This window comes from Antechinus flavipes, chromosome 2 (genome assembly GCF_016432865.1).
Source record: "Antechinus flavipes isolate AdamAnt ecotype Samford, QLD, Australia chromosome 2, AdamAnt_v2, whole genome shotgun sequence".
NCBI classification, from domain to species: Eukaryota; Metazoa; Chordata; class Mammalia; order Dasyuromorphia; family Dasyuridae; genus Antechinus; species Antechinus flavipes.
Genome location: NC_067399.1, coordinates 78,707,610 through 78,734,051, shown reverse-complemented (window position 1 = coordinate 78,734,051; position 26,442 = coordinate 78,707,610). Strand labels below are relative to the sequence as shown.

The window sequence follows — 26,442 nt, the reverse complement described above, 5'->3', positions numbered from 1 at the left end:
GCAAAGGGAGGGAACAGAGTGTCATTATGACTTGCCTGTTAATTAAGTGGGGATCAGTTTATTCCCATTTGACAGTCAGGAGGATGGAGGCTCAGCGGAGCTCAAAGACAGCATGTAGCATCCTATCTGTGGCTCTTGACTCCCATCCTACGCTATCCTCCACCTATCTTTTCTAATAACATTAGATCAGACTCCTTATTGCATTAGTCTTACCCCTTGATTCTACAAGTAAGGAAACTGAGGTCCAAAATGGGGAAGCCTGGGGATATGAACTGGTTTGGGCCAGCTCATTTCCTAGCCCAATGTCAGTTCTAGCAGGAATCGAGCCCAGGGCCCAAGAGATGACCTAAGAAAGCCAATTAATAGTTGACACTGTCAACCCCCCTTCACTTTGGATTTCAACTCCCTTTTGAATTAGAGCCTCAGAGGTAAAATGCACTTTCTCTAATCTCCACACAAAATGGATTTTAGCAACTGGATTTTATTGAAAAAACCACCCCCTCCTCCCACCCCCAACATTTGAAAACATATTGTCTTCTTTCCAGTAGTTCATTTTGCTTTCCAAAGTGATTAATGAATTAAAGATGCGGTGTATTTATTCTTTTGCCTGATTACCATTGTGTAATAAATCTAAGCAGTGGGGTTTGTCGATAGGAGAAGACCAACCTGCCGCTTTGGAAAATAAAGGTTTATACATCAAGATTAGCGTCCAACTCCCAGACTCTGAATAAAATGCACGTGTAAAAATAAATGGGTAGCTCAGTGGGAAGCCAGCTAGAAGACTGAAGTATGATGGCAACCCTGCCAGAGAATGGCTTTCTACATCTGTCTCTGTTGACCAGTTGGGGAGATTTATAGAATGCCAAGAAAACCCCGTGATATTACGGTGTTAATCCAATCCAAACCCACTCAGTCAACACTTATTAAATTCTTTTTCAAATATACTGTTTTAGTCATTGAGGGTATAAAGATGAAAAACCATAATTCCTGCCCTCAAAAAGCTTAAATTCTCCTAGATGACACAAAATGATTTGGAGTCCAAGTCATGGTTCTTTCATTAAATTCCTGTATAAATTTGTGCAAAGCCCTTCTCTTCCTGGGCTGAGTTTGCTCTTCTATATAACAAAAAGATTGGACTAGATGCTCTCTAGATATATATGGAGAACTTGGCAGGTCAGGAACGTAGAAGGAGCTTGGTCTTATCTTGCCTGCTCTCCTAGAGCTAGATTAGGTGACCAGTCAACAAGATTAACCCCAATAATATCATCACAGCAGCAGAGTTAAGTCTAACACTAGGAGTGGTTAAAGAAGTGCCATTTGCGGTATTGAGGTGTACCATTGTTGGTAGGCAGAATGGCAAATACTCTGGATTGGGAATTCTGATGCCCTGAGCTCATGCCAGGGGTCTTCTATTAGTTTGTTGTTTCCCTTTGAGAAAATTAATTATGGTTTCTAGACTCAGTTTCTTCCTTTGTGCATAGAGGAAAGAGTATAGATTAGAGGTGTTAATCTTGTGACGCATGAAAAACTCCCTGTTAGTTCCTTACCAAATTAAAATGTAAAAAAGAGAAATGTTTAACAAAAATAAATAAATAAATAAAAATCTAATACAGCATAAATGATTGTTAGTTTGTGATTTTCTAAATCAATATGGGGCCACAGGGATTTCTACAGTTTGGCACCATGGTTGATAGAGAGAATGGTAAATGCATAGAGTCAGAGTGATCTGAGTTCAGATCCTGCCTCCAGCACTTACTGGCCATGTGATTATGAACAGGTCTCTTGATCCTGTTTGCCTCTGCTTCCTGATCTATAAAATGAGCTGGAGAAGGTGTTTCTAAACTATCATTGATAAATAATAATAAAGGGATAAAAACAACCACCATTTATGTAGCACTTTAAAATTTGTAAAATGTTGGATATATATTCTCTCACTTGAGATAAAAAAAATGAGACTTGAATGATCTTTTAATAGTGGGACTATATTTGCATTGTTGCTCCCACACTACCCCTTGCCCCTGTCTGAACAGCATCCAGCTTTACTGGTGTACTTTACAACTTTATGGGTTGTATTAATAGCAAACCCCCAAACAGTGATGGAAATCCTGACCTTTCAAAGCTAAATCACAAAGGGATAGAAGTGTCATCTCTTCTTTATGCATTTATTTCTTTTTATACATTATACACTTATTTTTGCATGGACCCAGAACCTAGTTCCTGAACTGGAACCTTCATGAAAGATGCCACCTCATGATAACTCATTCCCTTGGGAAAGGAATCAGGGCTAAGTAAAAGCAACTGTATGAAGTCATCAGAGTTTGTCTTTGGAAATTCCAGCCTCATTCATTTCTCCATTTTGGGGAATGGGAAAAGCAATGGATTTGAAGAGGTCCTGTATTCAAATCCTAGCTCTCATACTTACTAACTTTGTAACTTTGAGGAAAGTCATTTCTCTAAGGGCCTCAGTTATCAAATTCAGTGACTTCTAAGATCTCTTGCCACTCTAAATGATGATTTTATGATTCCATGACTTTGTGATTCCTCTCTCTAGACTTCCCCAGCCTATTGGATACCCCAGCTCTCTGAGCAAGAGAAGTCCTGCCCACTCCCCTAGTCAAAAAGTGCCCATCCTGGGGTTTAATTCTCACAGGACTTTGGCACATTTCCTCTTTCTGCAGACTAGCTGCTCTTCATCTACATAATTGGGTGTGAAAAGATGGTGAGAATTTTCTATCACATGACCCCACACAAACAATTGTCCATCTCCAATATTCTCTCTTTCTATGGACCCTGAAGAAAGAACACAATAAATCCATTGGGACTAAGGTATTATTAAATGAAAAGGACCATCAAGTGGTACAATGGAAAAGGCATTAAAATTGGAATCAGAAAATCTGACTTTACCACTTGCCACTCGTCTTAACTCCTCATCTTACAATAGGAGAGTTAGACTAGATCAGTAATTCTGAAACTTGGACCAATGTGCTGTTAGATGATTTAGAGTGATTTATCACCCAGGTCACCCAGCAGAAAAATCAAGGGGTAATATGTTTGTACTTCTGTGTCTTCTCAGTAAATATCAGGAAGAAAGGAAGAAAGGAAGGAAGGAAAGAAGGAAGGAAGGAAGGAAGGAAGGAAGGAAGGAAGGAAGGAAGGAAGGAGGGAGGGAGGGAGGGAGGGAGGGAGGGAGAAAAGGAGGAAGAAGGAAGGGAGGGAGGGAGGGAAGAAGAAAGGAAGGGAGGAAGGGAAGGAAGAAGGAAGGCAGGGAGGGAGGAAGGGAAGAAGAAAGGAAGGAAGAAAGAAAGGAAGGGAGGGAGGAAGGCCCCACAGTGCACAAATGATAAAATAACTAGTGTACTCTGGGTAGGAAGGCTCCTTTTCACTCTCTGGCTGCGGGTTCCATTTTGATGCTCTCTGTGCCCCTCACAGGGCTCTGGCCTTCCTTCCCACTTCTTCCCTCACACCAGCACCAAGTGCTGCTTTTCAAGTAAGAGTTCTAAGAGGCTGGGCAGCCCATAAGGCAGGCCAGCCTCAAAGGGCCCGGCCAGACTCCACCCAGCTCTTCTGTGTGGAAGGAGCAGACACGAAATACCCAGCTGTAGATAAGAGGCGAACCTCCCCTTAGGATTTTACATTTAATTATACAGTGAAAAAGCCTCTTAACAAAGAAGCCCTGGAGACCTGGGGGGCTGGGGGAGAGGGGGAGGAGGAGGAGAGGTAGGGCTGTTATAAGCAAGATTTTGCTACAGGAGCATTGCATCCTGCCCCAGGGGCTTTCCAGGGTGCCTTTGAAATCCATTCAGTTGTAGCCAGAACAAACAGCTGTAACAGTCTGGGGCTGTCTTTACCTAAACCCTAATAACATGATTGCAGGTGATTTTTCTCCTGCCTCCATAGATGAGAACTGAATAGAACGCCTTTCCCTATCTTTTCCTTTGCTTGTGCTTCCCAATTACATGGGATAGACAACATAGGGAAAGATATTTAGGGGTTGTCTCCCCATGAGAATGTGAACTTTGAGAGCAAGAGACCCCAGCATATAGCTCAGTGCCCACCATGTGATAAATGTTTAATACATGCTTGTTGATTGACTGAAGGGAAACCTGGCTAAGGGAAGGCAGATTCACCCCAAAGATAAGGGGATGCATTTTAATGTTAATCATTCCCCCATCTCAGATCTCAGTTTCCACCTCAAAAATGAGGGAAGAGATTTGCCTAGGTGATCTTTAAGGGTCCCTTCTGATTTAAACTCCTCAAGTTTGCCTCCATGCCTCCAATTCTTGATGCTAGTGACCAAACAATGAGAGAGCGGTACAGGTCACATCTGGAAGTGGCTTTGCAATCCATCCTGGGCTCCAATGAACTTGAAATAGGGCAGCACACATTTCATTGGTCCAGGTCAGTGAGGCTGAAGGAGAACAGGAGTGGGTATGATGGTGCTAGTTTCAGAAGAAAGATTCTCCAAGATATGTGGTGTTCTGGGGAAAACTTCTGGACAGGGGAAGCCTGCTTTCAAATATCAGTTGTCAATTCTTGTTAGTTTTACTGACTCAAATGCTCTGAGGCTCAGTTTCTTCATCTGTAAAATGGGGATAATAGTGTTGTTAGCCTGAACCACACACAACTATTGTGAGGAAAGTGCTTTGTAAATCTTAAAGTTCTATGGAATTGTAGCTTCTATTTTTCTCTAGAGATCTCCAGGAGCTCCTATTTGTAGGTTGTTCAGACTTAGAGCTAAGGTTTCTTTGACACCATTTAATTTAACCCTTTCCTCCTTCATTTATACAAAGCTCAGTGTGGCATTTCACTTGCTTGAGATCACACAGCCCATTGGTTATAGCATTCTCTGAGTTGATATCACAATCTTCTGACTCATGTACAGTGTTCTTTCTCCCAGCTCTTTGTTTACAAAGGAAGGAGAGATGCTCGGAGTGTTTTGAGCTCCTGTGTATGTGCATTTCCAGTTCTTAAATCTCATTGGATTCTCAAGCTCCTCCATGCCTCCAATTCCAGAAGACTCCTCTGGTCCCAGGACACATGTACCATTTAACTCAGGTTGGGACTGGTTCAACTCTCTGAAATCCCCATGGTGATTGTTCCTCGCTCTCTCCTGCTTCCTGTGTGGATTATGGTTGGGGTAGACCAATTTCAGTGGGCCCATAGAAGGCATTTGCAATACAATATGTCAATGTGTATGTTCAAGTGTGATCTTTTGAGAGAGAGAATGAAAGAAAAGGGCAGTGAGAGAGAGAAAGGGAAGAAAAGGAGAGAAAGAAAAGGAGAGAATGAAAGAGATGGAAAGAAAAATAAAGGAGAGAAAATGAGAAAATTGGCAAGGACAAAGAGGGAAAAAATGCACCTGGCCAAAAGTAGTTTGCTCAGGTGTGGGGTGGGAGAAGTCTGTGCTAATTCCATAGGCTCATTAGAATTTTGCTGTAGAGTGCTAATGATCTCTGAAAACTCTTTGGAAGACTGGGTATACAATGACATGTCACAAGGCCAAGTAATGATGTTATTCCATTATAAGGAAAAATCTTCCTCCCTAAAGCTATCCAAAAGTGGAATGGATTGCCTTGGGAGGGAGGGAGTTCTCCATCACTGGAGGTCTTCAAGAAAAAGCTGGGTGAACTCCCATCTGTGATGTCATAGGGGAAGTTCCAAGTCAGGGACTTGATTAGACTAAATACATTTTGAAGCTTCTAGATTCTGGGATTCCAAGTCCTGAGCTTCTGATGGGATTGTAGTTCTGGTGAATTCTAGCAGTATAGACAAGTATTCTCAACCTAACTCTTCTCTCATAGCAGCAAACTGGGTTGAGTTCAGTAATGGAGTCCATTATCTCAATTCTCCACTGTGTTGCCTAGAGGGAGTCACAATCAAGTCTTCTAGAAAGAAAGGTCTTAGAGTCAGAGGGTGATAGAAGTTGGTTTTGTTTTGTTTTTTTTTGATAGCTCTTTCAATTTTCTCATTGTAGAGACCAATAAAGCAGAAAACATTCATAAAGTTCCTACTGTGGACCAACCACCTACTAAGGGCTAAGTGAAAGTGACTAAGTGAAAAAGACAGCCCTTCCACTTAAGGAGCTTATGGTATAATCCTGCTGCAACTGAGGCTTTAAGAGAGGAAGAAATATGTTTAGGGCAGTAAAGTGATTTATTTCATAGAGGACTGAGACCTGAGTTCAAATTCAGCATCAGTTATTTCTGATCCATATGATTCTGGGCAAATTATTTAACCTCTTATTCTTTCCCTGGATCTGGAGTCAGGATATAACCCAGCCTGAGACTTACTAGTTGTGTAATTGTGAGCAAGTCACTTTACCACTCTATCTTAGTTTTTGCGACTGTAAAATGGGGATAATGATAGCATCTACCTCTCAGGGTTGTTGTGAGGATCAAATGAGATAGCTGTAAAGTGCTTTGTGATTCTTAAAGTGCTGTGTAAATGCTATTACTGTTGTTTTGTTGCTTAGTCATTTCCAACTGTTCATGATTCCATTTGGACTTTTTTTTTTTGCAAAGATACTATACTAGACTAGTTTGCCATTTCTTTCTCTAGCTCATTTTACAGAGGAGGAAACTGAGGCAAACAGAATAAAGTGATTTGTCCAAAATGGACGCTCCTTGAGAATAGGGAATATTAGATCGAGGTCTTTGTATTGCATCCAGCATCCAGCATCCAGCAATGGCATATAGTAAGCTTTTAATCAACATTGATTGATTGGTAGGTGGTTAATAAATGCTTGTAACATGAAAGTCTGGATTGGAAAACAGCCTTTAGCCATCCTCAACTTTAGCCCTTTTCCAGAGATCGCTCTATCATCCAGTGAGTTTAGAAGAAAAGAAAATGGACCGATTCCCTTTCCCTTCCCAGCCCGATAACTAGTGCCAGTCCTTAACACTGTACGTCTCCACTTGATTGGAAGTGCCAGGACTGCAGGGCTTGGTAGCTCTCTCCCTCACCCTGGCCAGTTTCAAATCATTTTGATGTCCTCTGTCAAAGCAACTAGGGTTCAAACACAAGGTATGAATTATGGCAGCTCCTTGCGAAGTAGCTCAGAAGCACTGGGGGGAGAGGGGGGAATGACCTGCTCTGGGGGTAGATGTTTCCAAGAATACAGACACGTGCCCGCTCCTTCCCCAGGACCTGTCCACCTGAGCTCTTGTATGTAAACCAGTGTGGTACCCAAGGGCACACGAGTGAAATATCGTTTCATCAGCATCTTTTTTTCATTTCTGTTGGCTCCTACAATTTTAAAATGGAATCATGTTTAACATCTTAATTAGGGATGGTAATGTACAACAGTTTTTTTATGAACATCCAGTAATTTAGTCTCCAAGTAAATTAGAGTAAATTTCTCCGCAGTGACAACTCAATAAAACAGGGGAAGGCTCCCGTTTTTCAATCACCTGACATCTGTTCCCTGTTTCTACCAGTGAGCTAATGTTACCAGGACAGGTGAGGAGGATGGAGCCCAGGGGGGAAGCTGTGATTTCTAATTCCACCAGCTGCACTCTTCTCTTTCTAAAGGCCAATTGTCCTGTTGGGCCTGGTTGCTGCCAGCTGAGAAGGTGCAGGAAATGAATGCCAGGACTTCACACCTACTCCCAGCAGGAGAGAGTCCTTAAAGAACCATGGCTGGTCAAAATGAGTCAAACAGTGAGCTAGTCTGTTGTCTATTCACACACATACAAACATACATACTCACAAAATAGTGATTAATTCAAATGAGAGCATTTGAGTGTATTTCTCAGCATAAACCTTTGGTATCATGAATCAAAAAGAAGTTCACGGTTTTCTTAGCAGTAGGCAAGCTTGGTTTATAGTAAATCCCACTCAAACCACTTCCACTGTCCCCTTGTTCAACACATTTGTTTGATAAGTTGTATTGTGGTTTCATTTAAAGAAAAAAAATGGCAATTGAATGAAAAGCAAACAACCCAGACCCAGCTTTCGAATGAGTTGCTAAATAGTCCCAGCAAATCCATGTTCTCCTTCTCTGAGAGAGCTGTCATGGGAAAGAGGGATTTAGCTTTTTCTGCTTGGCCCAACAGGGCAATACAGGGATCATTGGGTGGAAATCTGAGGGAGGCAGATCTAGGCTCAATTTAGACCCAATAAAAGCTCTTACTATTAGGGTTATCCAAAAGTAGAATGTGGAGCTCCCTCCTAAACTCCTTCTGCCGGTCTAGTGAATTTTGCAGCCCCATTCTCCTAACAATATGTGTGTGTGTGTGTGTGTGTGTGTGTGTGTGTGTGTGTGTGTGTGTTTAATACATTCAATAAAATATATAGGATTACCAAAGAGATCAAAGATGAATGAAAATAAAGATGAAATTTTATTTTTCCCATCCAAGTTCATGAATCTCTTGAAATCTCTTCATGGACGGCTCAAGGAGGAGTCTGTAGGCCCTGGCTATAAAAAGTTGCCTGCTCAGTAATGGGTTGAATCACATGGTCTCTGAGGGCACAGCTGACCTTGAGGTCCTATAATTCTGAGGTTTCATAGGCAATACATTATTTCAAATTTAGAAAAGAAGGTAACCACCTGCTATAGGGTTGATGGATAACCCTCTTGATGACAAAAAATAAATTAAGAATATAGATGTTTTCCCTTATTCTGCAGATTTACAAGATTTCAGAGCTGGGAGGTACCCTATAGAACTGTTCCTACAATATTATTCCCATTGTTCAGAGGAGAAAACTGAGGCTCATAGAGATATTTAGCTTCCTCAAAATAAATAAATGGAAAGATCACTATGTTGTTGCCACAATCAGCTGAGAGATATTGTTCAGAATTCAGAGAAATTAGAGAATTTTCTATGGAAGACAACATTGTCCTGGAGCTGTTCTCAATCCATTGGAGGACGCTCTGTTAAGATGCTTCCAGCTGCTAAGGATCTAGGGCTTTTTTTGTCTTCAAATTTTCTCCTGGTCATTCTCCTCGACCTAGGATCCTCCCCCTTGTCTCATCTCTTTCTAGAACAATAGAGAAAGTTTTTGCTTCTCCAGTCACTGATTAAAGACTCAGGGACCAGGGTTCTTAGTGCTTTAAGCCCTGTGAAGTCTATAGCTCCCATGGCTGGAGCAGAGAGAGAGAGCAGGAAGTCAAGATCCTCTAAGTGGAGAGGGAGTTCATAGGAGAGATCAGTGGGAGCCTCAGTGATAAGTTGTGGGTGGGATGTAACCGAGGGACTTCTGGGAAGTTTGATCAAAGCTCTTTGAGCTTATGGGGATGGAGATGGGGGAAAGGGGCTGCTGTGGATATGTTGGGAATGTGGGCCTAAGGGAAATGAGAATTAAATTACATAACCACACTTTATCTACATCTTGGGAAAACGCCAGTCCTTTCTGGACATCAGTTTTCTTATCTGTAAGCTGGGATACCCCTAGGTAGGAAGGTAAGCTTCCTACCCCTATAAGGTTATTGTGAGGAAATGCTTTGTGATCTTTAATTAAAGAAATGGAAATTACTAGCATGTTTCAAATTGTGAATGATCTATCTAACGATCACATCCCAGCCTATTCATCTATGCTGAGTCTATGAGTTTGCTACTAATTCCTCTTGGCTCACGGATTCATTAAATATGAGAGAGAAAGAGAGTCTTATGGTATAAGCTCCTCATTTGATATATTAGTAAACTGAGGCCCAGCAAGGTTGTCACTTGCCCAAAATCAAACAAGATAGTGCTCACAGAGCAAATAATTAGCAGAATCTCTTCTTTCTTCCTCCTTTCTAATATAAAGGAGAGATTTTATTTTTTCTGTTTCTCTTCTTTACACACAGGTTTTTATGGCATGGGTGAGTGAGTGGATGAATGAGGAGAATCTAGTCAAAGTGAATCTGTATATGAGAAACATGAGCAAGAATGGAAAATGAAGTTGATTTGTTAAATCCCTGGGAATGGAGGACTTTCTAAAGGTTTGGACACCAGGAAAGATGCAGAATTGTCCTGGGTGGTTGTGATGGTAGCCCGGATGACATTTTCCTAAAAAATAAAAATAAAAAACAGGAGAAACCAAATCATGAACTGAATAAGTCAGAAGCCCATTGAAGTCATAAGTCATGAGCAAGAAAGGAAATGATGATGTGAAATCAATTGTAATAAAGTCTTGGTTTACGCAGGCAGAGAAGTGGAGGGCTGAGCAATTAGCTGATAAATTCAATCAATGCAGACGGCCAATCAGGAGATTCCAGCCTCTGGAACAATGTTATTTCCACAGTGATAGGATATATTTTACGTAAATTTGCCCCAGCTTCTCTCTCTCTCTCTCTCTCTCTCTCTCTCTCTCTCTCTCTCTCTCTCTCTCTCTCTCTCTCTCTCTCTCTCTCTCTCTCTCTCTTTCTCTCTCTCTTCTCTCTCTCTCTTCTCTCTTCTCTCTCTCTCTCCCCCCTCTCTCTCCCCCCTCTCTCTTTCTTTCTCTCTCTTTCTCTTTCTCTCTCTCTTTCTTTCTCCCTCTCTCTCTCTCTCTTTCTCTCTCTCTCTTCTTTTTCTTTCTCTGTGTGTGTGTGTCTCTCTGCATGACTCTGTCTGTGTCTCTCCATTTTTGTGTCTCTCTGTTTACCCCCTCTCTGTTTCTCTTTCCCCTGCCTTTAATTTGCCAAGACTGTGTTTAAATTTACTATGTCACCTTGGATAAATCCCTTGGTTTTTCTGAACTGGTCTCCTCATTTGTAGAATGGGGAATGAATAACGGAGATCTCCTTCCAACTCTCTGGTGATCTGTGACTGGATGAGGGCAGAAGCACTAGACTGGAGGTCAGCAGACCATGGTCCTGGCTTGCTTCACGGCCTTTGGTCAATCCTTTGCTGTTACTGGACCTCTGCTTTCTCAAATGAGGTCACTGGATTAATTTTTTCCTAAGGTTCTTTCTAATTTTAAAGTCCTGTGATTGCAAAACCGAGACCTAGAGAGTTTAAATGACTTGCCCACACACCTAATGAGAATTGAGTGCGGACTCAAACCCAGGTGTCTCCTGACTTCAGTCCCAGCATTGTTTCTGCTGCATTACACGTGAGCACAAGGGGCTGAATGCCCAGTCCTGTCTGGCCTGTATAAATCAGGCCATTTGGAACTGACCCTGTTTGTCCAACTTCCCAGAATCCTCCTCAACCTCACCCAAAATTGTAGTTGGAAGCCCCTCACCCCCACCCCATGAGGCTCTAACTGTTCCAGGGGGTGCTGCTGGCTTACTCCTTGCATGGAGAAGTCACAGACCTCCCTCCCTCCCCCCCCACCCTCAAATGTCTGATATTTGCCATTGTCCATTTTTTTTTCTACAGAAACTGAAACTTCAGGAAATTACCTTGGCTGAGAATTCTTCGGTAACTTCCCCAGCAGCCCAGCATCAATATATCTGGCACTCCCTCATCCGCTGACTGTCTTATTTATGCAATTGAATTGAAAATAAAAAAAAAAATTCCCATCTCACTGGCTGAAATCTGTCAAAAGGAGGATCAGCTGAAAGAGGGATTGTGTATGTATGAGGACTGTAGGGAAAACAAAGAGGGAGAGAGATATGCTTGTGACTGAGAGACAAGCGCAGATCAGACCAGCTGGAGCGAAGACATTAGCAAACTCACCAGGATGGGGTTGTGGAGGAAAGGAACAACTCTTTTAGCTATTGTACTGAATCATTTTCATAGAGTGAGACCAATTCCCCCCCTCCCCCTTCCCCCTTCCCCTCCTCCCCTTATCTATGCTATTTCTGAAAATGAATAGTGGAGCTACATATTCAATTCTACAAAATTGCTTGTGCAGGTCCCTGACTTGGGTCTATTTTTAGTGACCCAACCACTCCTAAAATCATTCATTCATTCATTCATTTATTTATCCTGTCACTGAACAAATGCTAGGTTATTAGGTGTTTACTGTTTAACAAGAACATTGAGTCCTGTGCTCAATGATAGGGAAGATAAATTCAAATAGGATACAGTCCCTACCCTCATGGAGTTTGCAATCTAATAAGGGGTTGATGCAACAAAGATAATTATGATAACTTTATTACATATTTAAAAGAAACGGCAAGTTGTTCATAATAGATTTGCAGTTTTATGTGCAATCATCTTTTTTATTATACTATGTTATGGAAATGCTTGTTTTATTCCATAAATTAATAAAAAATTGGATGCAAAAAAGCAAAGCATTATAGTTCATAATAATACTTGATAACTGTATAGTAATAATACTTGATAACTGTAGGAAGAAGGTGATTTTTAAAAGTGCTTTGAGGGTCTAGGAAGAAAGTTGGGGAGCCGGGGCGAACAACATGGATTAGGGAAGTCTTGGGGAAAAGGTATGATTTCTGAATTGTGCTTCAATTCAATAGAATGGGTAGTAATAACTAATATTTATATAACTACTTTGAAGTTTGAAAAATATTTCCTACATTAACTTATTAGCACCTCAAAAAAACCCTGTGAGTTAGGTATCTTAGGAATTTATTATCTACCTTGTACACACGAAGAAGGTGGGGCTCAGATATTTTAAGGGATATGTTCATGTTCACACAATTTGAGAAGTATCAGAATACAGATTTGAACCTAGAATCTCCAAATTCAGGTATTTGAATTATAGGTAATTAGAGGGCATATAGTCCACTCCTGTGCTGTGGGACAGCACAGCGCTGAAGCTTTCCCTAAGTGAATGGCCATCGAGATGTTGAAATCTTCCTTTGCCCCCATAGACAGGAAGGTATATAGACACATTCACATCCTTCTTATTAGATGAAGCCACAGACTTTCAGAGGTTTCTTCCCTATAAGAATGTCACTGATGAACATACTACTTTTCCCTAAAACTCACATCTCTTCTTGAACCTCATAGATCCAGAATAATCCTCATAAAGTCCCCTTAGTGTCCAGAGAACATCTTGCACAGTTCAGGTACTGCTCCCATGTTTTAATCATAGGAAAGACCCTCTCTCAGAGCCTCCTTATTTTTCCTTTATAGATAATTCTGACAAACTAAGTTATATTGTTCTCCAACTTTCAAAAGATTTAAGCCAACTAATTAGACAGGTGCACATTGACATAGCTAGAAATAGCAGCCAACCATCTAACAATGAGAAAGAAAATTATGAAAACTATAAAAAACAGACCTAGACATTAAGAAGAAAGAAAGAAAGAAAAAGCCAATTTTTGCAAAAACAAATAAATAGCTTCTCTGAACATGAAAGCAATGTTTTACTAAAGGAAAGAAGAAATTAATTTTTTAAAGCACCTACCATGTGCCAGGTATTATGTTAAATGCTTTACAAATATTATCACATTTGATCCTGCCAGCAATGTTTCAAGAAAGATGTTACTATTAACTCCATTTTAAGTGTTTTTAAAATGTTTAAGACATTACCATTAGAAAGTGAATCAGAGGGAGGTTTAAGGGACTTTCCCAGGATAACACAGCTAGTGTCTGAGACTGGATTTGATCTAAGGTCTTCCCTATTCCAATCCCAACACACTCTCTATACTCTGTCACTTAGTTGCCTCTAGGCACAGTACAATAATTGAGGTTTATAACGATGGCAGCAAAAGGTTCATCCATAATGGTTACTATAGTAAACACTTAGCTATCCAAATTCTGCATCTCTTGAAGGGCTCCAGGGAAAGTAAGATCTTACTGTGGTCTACATGAGTATACCCCTGAAATATCAACTATAAATTGGTCCACTAACAGATTGTTTTGAAGTGTCTGTTTTATATAGCACTGTGGGAAAATCTAGAATAGGAATAACAAAAAACTTATGATAAAAAAATGCTATCCTACCTGGAGAGAGAACTGATTGTGTCTAAATATCGCATCTTTTTTTTTTTTAACATTATTTTCTTGAGAGTTTTTGTTTTGAGGGGGAATCTATGTTTTCTTTTACAATTTGGCTTTTATGGAAATATTTTGCATAACTTCAAATGGGCCTTCTCAAGGCAGGGCTAAGGACAAGGAGGAAAGAAGAGAATCTGGAGCTCAAAGTTTTAAAAACAAATATAAAAACTTGTTTTACATGTAACTGAAAAAATAAAATATTTAAAAGACTTCTCTTCTGAAGTTAGGGATAATAATAGTCCCTACCCTGCATGATTGTGTGGAGGAGTATGCTTTTTTAACTTACTGAGATGTATTTATTGAGGTGGAGGGGGGTCTATGGTTTCATTGGTAAAGGGAATTCTCTGTTGAGTAAATTCCTTCTATCAATGCTAATTGGATGTTTTGCCTGGAAGATTAAGGAGATAAATGACTTACCCAGAAATCAGAGGTGGATCCTGAATCCAGGTCAGTAGTCAACAAGCATTTATTAAACACCTAATGTATGCCAGGCATTGTGCTAAGTCCTGAGGATACAAAAATAATAGCAAAAACTGTCCCTTCTTCCACCGAACTCACAATCTAATAGAGAAACTCATCGCCTAATAAAGATATATGTTATATATTATTTGATTTATTCCGTGTGTACATATAATATAATAAAGGTTTATTATGTAAAATCTTACTGGGATTTTAGAGATCAAATTATCCTCTTTTCTTATAGATGGAACAATGATTGGAAGCCCAAAGTAAGAGAAGTGACACAGAGGTTAATGGCAGAGCTGGGGTCAGATCCACAGGATCACTGATTTTTAAAGTCAAAAGGGATTTCAATGACCATTTGGTCCAATCCATGCCTGGAAAAAAATCTCCTTGATAACATACCTAGCAAGTGGTCATCCATCCTTAGCTTGGAGGCCTCCAGGAGTCCTGCCTTCCAGACCAGGGCTTCCTTCCCGACACTGGGCTGGGAGCTGGGAATGGAAACAATGCCAGCTTCTCTGATTGGGCTCACTCCAGTGCCATGAGCCTGCTAACCCTTGGCAAAGCAGCAGATTGTATTCCAGAGACAATATGCTGAGGCATCTTTTTAACAAAGGTGCTTTCTGGGCAAAAGCTGACTCCAAACTGTCTGCCTGAATTTAAAAAAAAATCCCCATGCCACTGTAATAAAAATGGCTCAGGGTTCCAGAAGAACCAGGGGTGGGAAAGAACTTGGAGTGTCCTTAGGACCTATCTAGCAAAAGGTCATAAAGTCTGAGGCCCACCTCTTTCTGTGTCTTTCTGTCTCCCTGTCTCTTTGTCTCCACCTCTGTTTCTAGCTCTTCTTTGTCTCTGTCTCCTCTTTCCTTTCTTCTTCTCTCCATCTCTCTCTTTCTATTCTCTCTCTCTCTCTCTTCCTCTCTCTCTCTCTCTCTCTCTCTCCTCTCTCTCTCTCTTCTCTCTCTCTCTCTCTCTCTCTCTCTCCTCTCTCTCTCTCTCTCTCTTCTCTCTCTCTCTCTCTCTCTCTCTCTTCCTCTCTCTCTCTCTCTCTTCTTCTCTCTCTCTCTCTCTTCTTCTCTCTCTCTCTTCTCTCTCTCTTCTTCTTCTTCTTCTCTCTCTCTCTCCTCTCTCTCTCTCTCTCTCTCTCTCCTTCATCTCTCTCCCCCTCTCTGCTTTTCACACTCTTTCTTTCTTTTTCTCTTTCTCCTCCCTTCCCTCCAAGTCTCTGTATCTCTCAGCATGTGTATCTCTCCCTCTCCTCTCTTCTCTCTTTCTTTCACACTTTCTCTTTCTTTCTCTCCCTCCTTCCTTCTCTCTATTTCTCTCTGTCTCTTAGTGTATATTTCTCTCTCCTCTACCTCTGTCTCTGACTCTTCTGTGTGTATCTTAGCAGCAAAATGAAGGCAGAGAAAACCCCAGAAACCTCCAGGGACCAAAGATCAGGGTACAAGTTCAATAACTATAAAATTATTAAGAACACAATTTTTATTATTACTAATATGTTATATATGTACTAATGATATATAATAGATTTTTCATTATTAAAATTGTTTTTCAGTGATGGCTAATCCTATTTAGGATTTTCTTGGCAAAAATACTGAAATGGCTTGCCATTTCCTTCTCCAATTCATTTTACAGATGAAGAAACAGAAACAAACATGATGAAATGATTTACCCAGGGTCACACAGGTAGTAAGTGTCTGAGGCCAGATGTGAACTCATGAAAATGACTCTTCCTGACTCTAGGGCCGACACTCTAATGTGACACTTAGATGCTCATAGAATATATGTATAGATAACTATTATTCTTAACAATGTGTATGTATATATATATATATATGCATATATATATATATCATATTTATTCACATCATCCACATTTGTCTAATACCTTATGTACTTAATTAGGTTTATTAAATTTTAAAATTTATACAGAACCTGTGATTTCACAGAACCCATCGAGGAAATATCTTCAGTCAACAACCATTTTTTAACCACTTGCTATATTGCCAGGCACAAAGCTAAGCTCTGGTGATAAAAAGAAAGACGAAATCACAATCTCTGTCCTCAAAAAACTTGCCTCCATTAGGGAAGCATTATATAAAAATAGTTAAATGAAAGATACATACAGAGTAGATCTATCAATAGAGCTTGACTGTGGCTTTGCAATATATATAGCTCAAGGGAATCACTTAAGGCACTAAAAGAAAAAGGACTTGACTAAGATCACACAGTGAGTACATGTTAATAGGCAGGATTTGAACTTGGATCATCCTGACTTAATTGGGTTATAGAAGGGAAAAATGCTTGAGTCTTGCTAGGAAGAGTTCCCATCTCAGTACAAGAACAAGAATTGACCTGTTACTGAATCCTCAGAGGATCTCTGGTTTGAAGGTAGGGGCAGAAGAAAGTAATGCAGTGATATAGAATATTAGCTAGGAAGGGACCTTAGAAGTTGGGTCTCCCCAAGCAGAATCCAGTGGGATCAGCATCATTACTTTGAGAAGGCACCAGAATGCATGAGACAGAATTAAAGTAACTTGGGATCCTATGCAAAAGTGGGTAAGGACAGAAATGGGCAGGCGGCCATTGGCACAGTATTGCCACTATTCTGCTATAGCTAGATATGTCTATTGATTTGGGGTGGGAGTCAGTGGGTAAGTTGGAGGTCCTCAGCAGTTAGCAGCAGAATGAGGGAATGCCTACTGAACCCAAAAGGGGGAAAAAAAAACTTTCTACCCTAAATTTCTGTAAGGGTGCTGATACTTACAAAGCACTCTACTGTCAATCTAATGGACAAGGCAAATGCTAGCAGATTTTATGATGTCAGAGGGGTCAGGTCAGGGATGGACTTTAGACATCATTTAACCTAGCTGTCTCATTTTACAGAAAGAGAAACTGAATTGGAGGGAGAGAGAAAGACAATGGCCTGTGGTTAATTACACAGTAAGTTACTGAACTCTAGAAGAGCCTTAGAGGTCATCTAGTTCCCAGCTTCTTAAACTATGGTTGATTACTCAATATTGGGTCTCAAAACTTAATATGAAGATTGCAAAATTATGATTAATTATCCATAAATTTTGATTTGGATACAAATTGCCCATATACCCAAGGTCACATAAATGTTTCTCAGGTGAAAACAAGCCATGAATGGGAAAAGTTTAAGAAGCTCTATTAATTTTATTTTTAATTAAATTAGACATTTTTTCAACCTTGTCATCTTACAGATGAAAAAGCTAAAACCCAGAGAAATATAATATACAGATAATAAGAGTTTATTTATTTATTTGTTTATTCATTCATTCATTCATTTGTTTGTGTATTTATGTGAAGTGCTTGTTTACTCCTATTGTACCTGATTCCTCAAGCCTGTATCAGGGCTGGTTTTGCCAGCTTTTTCAATTTGATTGCAGAAGGTTATGGATGTGCTGGTGCTGCTGGTAGTGATCATTGCAGTCACATACATGGTTCCCATCTGTAGGCTGCGGTGGTCATCCCATCCACAATCTAACTGCTGAAAGTCTGAGAAGCAAATAAGGAGCTGTAAACAGTGACTCATCGACATTCCAAAGGGCAGGAGATAACAGGTACTCTGAAGCCCACTCATGTCAGTCAACAGCCCCATGGGAAGGAAGTTCAGGGTAGTGATGACTAAGCATTGGACTTGAAATAAAAATGTCTGGGTCCCAGCCTCTTGTTACTTGCTAGTACTTTCGGCAGCCTGATCCTCAGATGACAAAAACACAAGACAGTTCATCCTGGGTTTTTATCTCAGTATTTTCCAGCTTGCTAGGGAATCTGCCAACTACTGTGCTCTGCTGGCTGGCCTTTGAGAGCACAGGCTTTTCTCCATGTCAGGAAACAATGGGACTGGAGGAAGCCTTTCGTAAAGATCTGCTTTATTATGATATTGATATGGGAGAAAATAAACCTGATAGGATTCATCTCCATACACTCATGTGGCCCAGGAAGGAGTTTTCAAAAAAAGAACCATCACATAGGCTGGACCTTGATACATCCCCAGCTGAATTCTGGGAACCCAAGGGTGCTGGGGCCATAATATAGACCAGTAGTTCTCAAAATCTGATCTAGGGACCCTCCAGGGCTTCTTTCAGGAGCTTTTTCAGTATGTTCATGAAATCAAAACAACTTTCATAATAATAATGAGATATTTTAATTTCTAATTCAGTAAATATTAAAAGATATATAAGCAAAAATTCTTCAGGGTCCTCAATAATTTTCAACCCTTAATAAAGAGTTCCTGAGACCAAAAAAAAATGTGAGAATAACCATAGTAGTCAGAAAAGAGCCAAGATGCTTTTGTTCACTGCAAACAGCCTTTTTTAAGACAGCAAAGTTGTTCAGTCCTTTCTGCCAAATAGATTGGACTTATATCTGGACTTTCAAATATCAAAAAAAAAAAAAAAAAAAAAAAAAAAAAAAAAAACCGTGTATGCCAGATTGGGAGAAGCAAAAAGTGAGGGAGGCAACCACTGAGTTTAAGGCTCCTTCATTTGACCATGGCCAATGAAATCTAATCCAACCCAATAAGGATTTTTTAAATATCTATCATGTGCAAGGCAATGCTTCTTAGAGCTAAGCTAGTCTTTATTGTTTCTTCCCAGGGAGGGATTCAGAAAAGAATCTACTTCTTTTCTGAAAGTGCAGAAGTCTATAAAAATCATCATGATTTTGAATTAGAATGGCCTTTGAACTTAAAGGCCTCTGGAGTCCCTTGTGTTCCAAATCTATGATGTTCCACAAATTCCCTAGCTCAGGGGCAGCTTCATGGTACAGAGGACAGAGCACTAGATTTAGAATCAGTTTGAATCTGGATGCTTAGTTGTGTGATCCTAGTCAAGTCTTTTAATATGTTTGCCTTAGTTTCTCATCTGTAAAATGATATCAAAAACATTTAACTCCCAGAGTTGTTGTGAGCATCAAATGAGATATTTGTGAAGCACTTAACACAGCGCCTGACATACAGTTAGATACTACAAAAAATTAACTAATATTACTATCATTAGGTCAGATCTCTTTCTGAAAGCCCTATGATTTTCCAGTTTTCTTTTTGTTGTAGTTGTTGTTATTAAAATCTGATAAATAGAAGTGGCTATAAGATGAATGTATAGCAGGATAACAGGTCTATGTTATTATAATAATAATAACAACAATAACAGCTACGATTTACCTAGTTACTTAAGCTTTGTAAAGTGCTTTGCAATTATTATTTCATTTGACTCTTACACTGACCCCGGGGAGATAGGTGCTATTATTATCTCCAATTTATAGATAAGAAAATTAAGGCAGATTTGCTTAAGTTAAACAGCTAGTAAGTGTCTGAGGCAGGATTCGAATCCAGGTCTTCTTGATTCCAGGTCTAGTACTTCTCTAGGGCTTCAAAGTTGAGATTACACTTTTCTCCTAACAGCCTTTAAAAAATACATTAATTATGACACCCAGTTTATAGAGTTGGAAACTGAGGCCTCAAAAGGGAGGCACAACTTGCCCAGACTCATGTAGTTAGTAATTTGAACTCAGTTCTTCTGACTTTCAGCCTAATTTGCTGTACATACCACCTCTTCCGGGGCTTATGGATCCTCCATTCTTATCCTACACTAGGATGTGGGTAAATTGTTATATAATCTCACTTTGTGGTCTGTTTCAGTGGATTCTGACTGCATCAAATAGGACTACCTGAAGCTAAAAGAAAGTCAACATCGATCAGGACCATTTATGAATAAAGACTCTAAACATCCAGCTTTAGAAATATAGATGATATTTAGAAATAGATCCGAAAAGACTTATGTAATGGGTTTTAATCAAATCTCGAAGAGGAATTGGCCAATAAATCACATCTTGGGAAGAAATTGACCAATAAATCACATCTTGAAATGAATGTGACGGATAAATCGTGTCCCAAAGAGAAAACAACCACTCGATCAAATTCATGATACGTTTGTGAAAACGACCAATCTCTGTTTGTTGTGACTTTCTTTCTTTGCAGAACCACTATAGTAAGCAAAGGTTTAGAAAGAGAGCATGAGTGTGTCAGTCAGGGTGATGGGAGACAAGTCGGTATACACACATATGGGAAGAAACTTGCTAGTTGGCAACAGACCAACTGATAAAGCACTTTCCCTGTGCCAAACACTGAGCAAAATGTTGGGGAATCAAAGAAATTAAAACCATCCTCTCTGTCCTTATATTCTAAAGGAGATACAACAGTGTGTGTGTAAACCAGTGTAAGTGGAAGATGATTTTTAGATGAAAAGATTTACAGTAACAGTTTAACATTTATGATAAACATTTATCAATGTGCCAGACCATTATGCTGAGTTCTAAGGATACTAATAAAAGCAAAAGACAATCCTTGTCCTCAAGGAGTTTACACTCTAATGCAAACAATTATGTACAGACAAGCTACCCAGGAGTTAACTGAGCCCCAGAATATAACATTTAGTGACTTCCTAAAGGTCATAGACATAGGGCATTTAAGCTATTAAAGCTTAACACTGTACTAAAAGTTGGGTGAACACACTGTGTAACTACAAGGATTCAAAGCTAAGTCATTTTTATACATATCTGTGATTTCAGAATGACTTTTTTTTTCTAGGAGGGATCTAGATTTGTGAATTCACTGTACTAAAAGTTGGGTGAACACTAAGTCATATTTATACATACCTGTGATTTCAGAATGACTTTTTTTTTCTAGGAGGGGTCTAGATTTGTGAATTCATCATTATAGGGAAATCTTGGTGAAGGGATTCCCTTTACTCAAACAGATGGTCAACTATTTTAGTTTTAGAGAGCTGCCTAAAGCATCATCAAGTTGTTACCTCCTCATGGATACTCAGGCAGGATTTGAAATCAGATCTCCCTTATTCCAATGATGGCTTTCACTTTTCTTCAGAGTCCCTCCAACTTATACAGATTTCTGAAGTGTAATTCACACTGCTTATATTTAAAAACCCTTTAAAGTATTCAAAATTCTCTCGTTTTGAACAGACCTACAAGGTACATACAAATGTTTGCTTATTGAAGTATCATTTCCATTTTAGTGGTGAGGAAATGGAAACCCTGAATAGAAAAAATGTTTTTCTCAAGCCTTAGATTAAATACCAGAATATGGAATTGAATATTGTTCTTTACATAAAGCTTCCCTTCATTATGATTGTCACAGCACTAAATACACCCTTCTGCATTGTAACGGCCATTCTAATTCATAGCCTAGATATTTGTGTACATGTACCATCTACTGGCATTAGACTGTGTACAGGAATTAGGTCTTCATGACCATCTATTTCCTTTTGTTCCTCCAAGAATCCTGCACCTAAATGGGGCTCAGTACATGGTTGCTGAATGAATGAATGTTGAATGATACTAATCTTTATAATAATACCATTACTTAAATTTTCAGAAGTGCTAAAACTTCTGGTTTTTCCTTTGAAAAACAAAGACTTGTGCAACTTTAGGGTTTTAACTGACTTCCATAACTACCCTAAAAGGAGGGGAGATCAGGTTTTATTAAGAAATATTTAAAAGATGAAAAAACAGAGACTTAGGAGGCCAAGTGACTTGCTGGGTCACACAGGTAGCAAGTGTCCAACCTGGCACTGGAATTTTTATCTCCTGATTCCAAGCCAAGGATCTTTCTATCATATGGTGACTATGTCTATCTCCCACCAATAACAGAGGTTTTATATATATCCTCTTTCTTTGCTCTATCAAGTTGGAGGATTCTGAGCACATACCCTATTAAACATGATCACCTATATCTGATTATCTCTTATCTACCACAAATATCAGAGATAATATAGAACCTTTTTCTTTTACCCATCAAAGTAGGGGACTGCGGGTGCTAAATATCACATCCCTGTTAAACATGATACCTATAGCTGATTTTCTTTGTTATAAGGATAGGGTAACCTCTTTTTTTGAGATTCTCTTTTTGTTTTTTATTTTTTCCCAATTACTTGTAAAGATAGTTTTCAACATTCATTTGTATATGATTTTGTATGATGATGATTTATGTATGATTTTTGTCTGATCCATATTTTTTTCCCTCTCCTTCCCTTTTCCTCAAGATGGCAAACAATCTGATATAGATTGTACATGTACTATTGTATTAGACATATTTCTACATTAGTCATGTTTTGAAAGAAGAATCAGAACAAAAGGAAAAAAAAAGACAAGAAAAAGAAAAACAACCAAAAAAGTGAAAATAGTGTGCTTCAATCTGCATTTAGATTCCATAGTTCTTTCTCTGGATGTGGATAACATTTTCTATGATGGAGCTTTTGGAATTGTCTTTTATCATTACACTGCTTGCTAAGGAGAGCTAAGTCTATCAAAGTTAATCATTACACAATATTGCTGAATGAATGAATGTTGAATGATGCTAGTTTTAACAATAACACCATTACTTAAATTGTCAGAAGTTTCAAATGTGCTGAAACCTCTGGTTTTTCCTTTGAAAAATAATGGCCTGTAGAAGCTGGAAAATGAATGGATGCCCATCAATTGGAGAATGGTTGAGTAAATTATGGTATATGAACATTATGGAATATTATTGTTCTGTAAGAAATGACCAGCAGGATGAATACAGAGAGGACTGGCGAGACTTACATGAACTGATGCTAAGTGAAATGAGCAGAACCGGGAGATCATTATGTACCTCAACAACGATACTGTATGAGGATGTATTCTGATGGAAGTGGATCTCTTCGATAAAGAGAGCTAATTCAGTTTCAATTGATCAAGGATGAACAGAAGCAGCTACACCCAAAGAAAGAACACTGGGAAATGTATATAAACTGCTTGCATTTTGGTTTTTCTTCCCGGGTTATTTATACCTTCTGAATCCAATTCTCCCTGTGCAACAAGAGAACTGTTCAGTTCTGCACACATATATTGTATCTAGGATTTACTGTAACCTATTTAACATGTAAAGGACTGCTTGCCATATGGGGGAGGGGGTGGAGGGAGGGAAGGGAAAAATCAGAACAGAAGTGAGTGCAAGGGAAAATGCTGTAAAAAATTACCCTGGCATGGGTTCTGTCGATAAAAAATTATTTAAAAAAAGAAAGAAAGAAAAATAATGGCCTGTATAACTTTAGGGCTTTGATTGACTTTGCCGTAACTACCCCATGAGAAGGGGAGATCAATGTTCTCTCGATTCTGCTTATTTCACTTAGCATCAGTCTATCTAAGTTTTTCCAGATTTTTCTGAAATTTGCCTGCTCATCATTTCTTACAGCACAATAGTATTTCATTACAATTCACATATCACAATTTGTTCAGCCATTCCTCAAGGGATGGACATCCCCTCTATTTCCAATTGTTTGCCAAGGTAATCTTTTTGTGTATTTCTGTGTGGGAGAAGGGAAGTTGGGCAAGGCAATATATATCTAAAAGTAACTTTACTGTATTGCAAAAGACACTAGTAAAATTCAAAAAAAAAAAAAAGCAATAAAGATTAATTCAGGAAATTTGGATTGACAGCTCCTATTTGAAGCATATTTTCAATATCAAGACTATAAAACTCCACCATGGAAAAAACTCATCCTTTGCCTCACTGACTTTGATTTACACCTATGTCCCAGAGCCATGGAATGTAAAACATAAGAACCAAAAGTGTCCTATAATGTGGGCATGGATAGGTAGTCAGGATGGTGGGTCTGCCTGGGCACCCTGACCTGGTGAAATCCCATCAACCAACCAAGCATATCTAGTGCCATTCAGCTAGGCTTCGTTAGCATCCTAAGGATGTGATTAGCATTTCCTCAGTGTCTTGCATGGAATCTCAGGTGCGATTATACCCACCTCGTTGAGACCTAAAGAAAGAGCAAAAATCGCTGTGTCTGCTTTTATAAAGAAGCTAATGGGCTTCCCTTACTATTTCTCTCAACTCAGGATGCAGTGTATGATGGCAGAAAGGGGGGTAGGGCAGGAGGCAGATGACCAAAAATTGAATCTTGATGCTGATTCTGGAACATAAGCATCTCTTCTGAATCTCAGTTTTTTGTTTGTTTGTTTATAAAGCAATTAAGATTAAGTGACTTGCCCAGTATCACACAGCTAGTAAGTGTCAATCATCTGAGGCCAGTTTCGAAGTCCAGTCCTACTGACTCCAGAGCCAGTTCTCTATCTACTAGGCCACCTAGCTGCCTGAGTCTCAGCTTTTTTAACAATAAAATAGAAATAACACCAATAACCACGTGCCTTACAGAGTTGTTTCGTGCTTTGTAATCCTTAAAAGTGCTACAAAAATGTGAGCTGTTGTTATTATATCCTTATCTCATTGGAAAATCATAGGCAGATATGGGTTAGAAATACACACAAAGTATAATAAATAGTTTGAAGGATTATCTAAGATTGGAAATGAGCATTTATTAGGCTAGCAGTGGATAGAATAACGGACTTGATTCAAGGAAATCTGAGTTCAAAATAATTTCAGACACTACAAGCTATGTGAGCAAGTCACTTAACTTCTATCTACCTCATTTTCTCTCACCTATGAAATGACAATTGTATATATTTCCAAGTATTAATGTAAGGATCAAATGAAATATTTATAAAGTACTTTGTTAAGCCTTAGCAGCTAGATGGCACAGTGGATAGAGCACAAGGCCTGGAGTCAGGAAAACTTGAGTAAAAATCTGGCCTCAGATACCTCCTAACCAAAAAAAAGAAAAAAAAATCTTAATTTGCCTCAGTTTTTCCATCTGTAAAATAAGCTGGAAAAGGAAATGGCAAATCACTCTAGTATCTTAGCTAAAGAAAACTCCAAATGGAGTCATGAACAACAGTAATAAAACTGCAAATCTTAAAGTACTATTTGTTGTTGTTATCATTATTATCATTTTAGTCCTGGTGGTCTAATTGGAATAGGAAGAACTTTGTGTGATTCTAAACCATGAAATAATCCTGAAGAACTTTTCTTCTGTGGTAACTGTGATTCCATCATTTGTGCCAGTTCATGCATCTCCCTCTGAATTCATTCTTATACACTAGCATATTAAGTGAGATGTGTCCTGTCTCTAAGTTTCTGGAAGATTTGGGTCCCCTCAGGCTTGGGGTGAAATTCTGTATCTATGTGTAGTTTACAAAAGGAGTTAGGGGCCTTGCCTCTGCTCAGGTCTTGATCACTGATAAAGACTAACCTCAGATTTAGCTCATGATATTCTTGTGTGAGAGGGATGATAGCAAGCCTCCATCATTTCATGTTTTACTGGTTAGATTTTAATGCCGTCTGTAAAGTTTGGCTGAATTGAATAAAATGCCTCTTACTATCAAGGAGAAATACCTTCCAAAAGAAAAGATTATATCTTCATGTCAGTTGGAGGATTTGAATTATTGCTGGATAGGTGTAGTTGGAGTTGAAAAGATACTAGGGATGAACATTAGGGAATCACAGAGTGTGATGGGGCAGCCTTCCCTACTACAATCAGGGGGCATGACACATACTTTCCTGTAGTCTGAGGGGGAAGTCTGGTCCATTCCATTAGTCATTTATTGTTATTGTTACTTTCTCTTAAGAATACCTTATTCACAGTGCAGTCATTCTGCTTGTGAACAAATCACTCAAGAAGCATTTATTAAGCACCAATTATATAACTCCTGAGGTACCTGAGTGACACAGTAGATGGAGTATAGGGTCAGGAATTAAGAAGACTCATCTTTGTTGATCCAAATCTTGTCTCAGATACTTAAGTGAGCCTGGGAATGTCACTGTATCCTGTTTGCCTCAGTTTCCTCATGAATTTGGGATATGAGCTGGAAAGGGAAATGGGGCAAACCACTCCAATTTTTCTGCCAAGAAAACTCTAAACGAGGTCACAAAAAGTCAGACCAATTGAAATAATTGAACAAAAATATGACAGTCTTGATCTTAGTACTGGATGTACGAAGTTGGGTTGTACTAAGGAATCCCAGAACCCACTGAGAAACACCAGAAAGTCTCTCTCTCTCTTTTTTTTAATAGCCACCTTCTATTAAGAGGACCTAGAATCTATTCAGGCTGCTGGACAGCTTACAAGGCTTAAATAAAATGTGAGTCGTCAACCTTTTTCTCACTAGGAAGATCACTAGGCTTTGCCATCAGCCCTGATACTGCCTCCTTAGGTCCTCCTAGTTTTTAACCAGGTGTACTGATTCT

At 39.2% G+C, this 26,442-nt stretch overlaps 1 long non-coding RNA gene across 1 annotated transcript; it reads left to right on the top strand.

The window, feature by feature from the left end:
• The first annotated feature begins 8,290 nt into the window (after positions 1 to 8,290).
• Positions 8,291 to 11,430, top strand: LOC127547980 (uncharacterized). Its single transcript, XR_007950297.1, has 2 exons — positions 8,291 to 9,922; positions 11,286 to 11,430. It is a non-coding gene; the product is annotated as an uncharacterized LOC127547980 (long non-coding RNA).
• Positions 11,431 to 26,442: the final 15,012 nt, after the last annotated feature.